This window comes from Podarcis raffonei, chromosome Z (assembly GCF_027172205.1).
Source record: "Podarcis raffonei isolate rPodRaf1 chromosome Z, rPodRaf1.pri, whole genome shotgun sequence".
NCBI lineage: Eukaryota > Metazoa > Chordata > Lepidosauria > Squamata > Lacertidae > Podarcis > Podarcis raffonei.
The window spans coordinates 32,698,560-32,702,184 of NC_070621.1; the positions used below are offsets into that span (position 1 = coordinate 32,698,560).

Here is a 3,625-nt window from a genome sequence, read left to right on the forward strand (position 1 = left end):
GTTGTTGCTTTCAGTCCCCAAATGACACAGAATAAATTACTTTTACCCACATTTGTGTTGCTTTCCCTTTGAAATGAATGGGATGGAATAACGTAATGACAACCTAAGTTATGTAATTAATTATGGAAATTGTGTAGGTTGTGTAATTTTGCCCCATCGGACAGCAAGACAAATTATATAATTTTTGGTGGAATACAAACTGCAGCAGAACGGAAATAGCTCTGCATGCAACAACTGTGGAAGAGGAAACAAAGCCTTCTCAGTATTTGAAAACTGGTGTATCCATGCAAGAGCATTATGCTGGTTTCTACTTGCAGAGAAAAGAAAGGAAAACCTTATGTTATAAAAACAGCAGCCTCTCCCACAGCTCAGTGCAAGACAGACGACCAAGCCTCAGTGAAATGTGATCACTGTTCCTGCGTCTGGGGCGCAGGCAGGAACAGCACCTTTTGCTGCAGCCTGCTTTGAGCACTACTTTGATTTTCTCTCATTAGCATGCGGAAGGGAGAGAAGTGTCACTCAATGGTGATCAATCAGTGTCAGTTCTGCTTATGGTGATTGAATGCAAGTCAAGTGAGCACCTGGGTCCCACAGGCTTTTTTTAAAGCACGATGAGTGCATTTAGAGGTTGGAGCACTGCATGGTGTGCCACGTGGGGCTCCCCTTGAGGAATGCTGACACGCTTCAGCAGCGAGACCACAGGAGCACATTACACTGATGGGCCAATATTTGCATTAGCCTCAGACAGGCACCAGTGAGAGAACCGGTTTTGATTTGCTAAAAGCTTAAATCAGGGGTGAGGAGCCTTTGGCCCATGGGCCAAATCTGGCCTGGCACAGGTCCTGATTTGGCTCGTGATGTGCTTTCCTCCAAACAACGACCCACCTTCCCTTCAACTGATATAATATGTGACGGCAGAGATGCAGCGGAAAGTCAGGGTGAGGGGGGTGAGTTCAAGCCGCTGATCAACAGTTGATGGTCAATGACTTCTTGCAAGGAACCCCATTGCACAGCTGATCCCTGTGGTCCACAGGCTGCACTATAGTTCCCAAGCACCCAACATTTAACTGGTTGTCGAGTGTTTGGGAAGTACTGCAAAGAGGACAGGTTGTCAAAGTTGGCCTGCACCAACCCCTAGTCTAAATGATTGGCACCTGACTATTGGCAGAGTACCTGCTTTGCATGCAGAAGGTCCTTGGTTCAATCCCCGACATCTCTAGTAGGACCTGAAGCCTTGGGAAGCTGCTGCCAGTCAGTGTACTCAATATTGACCTTCTCTGAGAAGGCAGCATCCTTTGTTCTTCTTTCCACCATCTGTAAGGGTAGCATCAGACAGAGTGCCTATGTGGAAGAAACTGCGGCCAGCTCATCCATGCAAATAACTGGTTATGAAAGGAATCTAATCACATCAGTAAGGAAATGCCTGGAGGTGGAGACCCACAGAAGATTGCACTTCCTATGCCACAATTAGGGGGGGAAACTGCATCTTCGAAGTTCCGTAATATTTCAGGGTACCCACATTTCACACAGAGAAATGCACCTTCTACCTGATCAACCTCTGTGTCCATTAACCAGTTCAGCCTCTTTCCATCCTGATGCCATCAGCTCTGACTGACAGGTGGTTCAGCAGGGTTTCAAGAGGAGGCCTTTCTCAGCAGTTGCTACTGATATTTCATTCTGACTCAAGATGGCAGGAATGGGAGCTTCTGCATGGAAAAGGTAAAAGGTAAAGGATCCCTGCATGGTTAAGTCCAGTTAAGGGCGACTATGGGGTTGCGGCGCTTACCTCGCTTTCAGGCCGAGGGAGCCAGCGTTTGTCCACAGACAGCTTTCCGGGTCATGTGGCCAGCATGACTAAACTGCTTCTGGCACAATGGAACACCATGATGGAAACCAGAGGTCACGGAAATGCCGTTTCCCTTCCCGCCACAGTGGTACCTATTTATCTACTTGCACTGGCATGCTTTCGAAATCCTAGGTTGGCAGGAGCTGGGACAGAGCAACAGGAGCTTACTCCATTGCGGGGATTCAAACCGCTGAGCTTCTGATCAGCAAGCTCAAGAGGCTCAGTGGTTTAGACCACAGCACCACCCGCATCCCATACTGCATCCCATACTGATCAGTTTCCCTAAACTTTCATGTTATAATTTTGCTGCAGGTTTTTTTCCCCTTGGGAAACTTATATTTCAGTTTCGAAGGTTTACTGGCCTGGCAATCCAATGAAGTTAAAATTACATCCTCTTCAGGTATTGCTTCTCCCATGGCAAGAGGAAGAACAGGGATGTGCTGACTAGTTCTGCACTCTTTGGTGCACTGTTCTAATTCATGCAGGGAACCTCAATAAATACAGCAGACTCTCCACTGCAGACATTTGTCCTCCAATACAGGAATCGGGGTAGGAGGAAGATTGGGGAGATCATGACCACCCTCCTCCCTGCCAGCTTCTGCTGCCTCCCCCACAATCACTGTCCAGCAAAACCTCTTGTGAACAGCACTGACTGCTGTTGTTACAAAAAACAGCCTGGAGTAACCTTTTTTGGGGGAAGATTGGCATTACTGTTTGGTTCTCAGAGGATGTTTGAATGGATATTCCTGTACCGGCCAGTAGGTGGTGCTGGTCATCTATTCACGAAATCACCTTGCGCATTTCACAAACAGGTTTTTTGGGGGAGATTAAGGGTTTTCCCCGACGTACCATATGTAGTTGCCGTTTGAGCCAGCATTTTATGGAGGGAATTTGTAGCTCTGTACCTGTGGTCGCACGTAGCGGCTATTAGAGAGTTGTGTTTTGATTCCTACACGAGTGGTTGCTTGTGTCTGAACTGAGAAAAGTTCTGTGGCTGTAGGCACACCGCTGAGTTACCCAGGTATTCCTCCAGCCAGTAAACGTCAGCATTATGAGTATGCACGCAAGGATAGCCTTTCTATATCTTCTTTCCCTGTTTGTATTTAATGCCCAGTGCTCTAAGAGGAACAGAGTGTTTGTCCGAGCTATGGCAAACCTGGTTATTGTGATGTAATTCTGTCTGCAGATAACGCTTGCTATCGTGAGCAGTGCTTTGATCTAGTTGCCGTCGCCTCTGTCTGCCACATCTCTCCTCTGAACGGAGCTCGCAAACTGACAGCCCAGACCTGTGAGAGGGAAGTAGCATGAAACAGGTGTTTCCAAAACACACCCACCAATCCAAAAACAAAAAACAAAAACAAAACACCAACCAGGACAGTGTTTGTATACATGCCACTCAAATGAAAGCACTGAGGATCCATTCCAGATCTTTCACAAAATTTGGATTTTTTTTGGTGCTAGAAGAAAAAGCTGCTTTTTTATTTATTAAAATCACATTATTCCAGATTATTATATTAATAAATATGATGTCACATGACAGCGTACCAGAAAGAAAACCTGGGAAAAAACAGCAGCTATACCACTCTTAATGGTAATAATAATAATTTTTTTTATATACCCTGCCCATCTGGTAAGTGTGGAAGTGTGGAAAAGTGTGGAAGTGTGGAAAAGTCCACTGTTTTGTATCTCAAAACAGTGACAAAAGCATATTCTATGAGTTTTATTCAGACCTGTAGTGCATAAAACCACTCTGTGGAAAAAATGGCAATGCTCAAACTT

General features: G+C 45.7%; 1 long non-coding RNA gene across 1 annotated transcript; it reads right to left on the bottom strand.

Annotated features, from left to right (window-relative positions):
- Window positions 1-1,487: 1,487 nt before the first annotated feature.
- On the bottom strand, window positions 1,488-2,963 carry LOC128406175 (uncharacterized). Its single transcript, XR_008328418.1, has 2 exons — window positions 2,752-2,963; window positions 1,488-1,706 (listed from the first exon to the last, which is right to left on the bottom strand). It is a non-coding gene; the product is annotated as an uncharacterized LOC128406175 (long non-coding RNA).
- Between the last annotated feature and the right edge of the window lie 662 nt (window positions 2,964-3,625).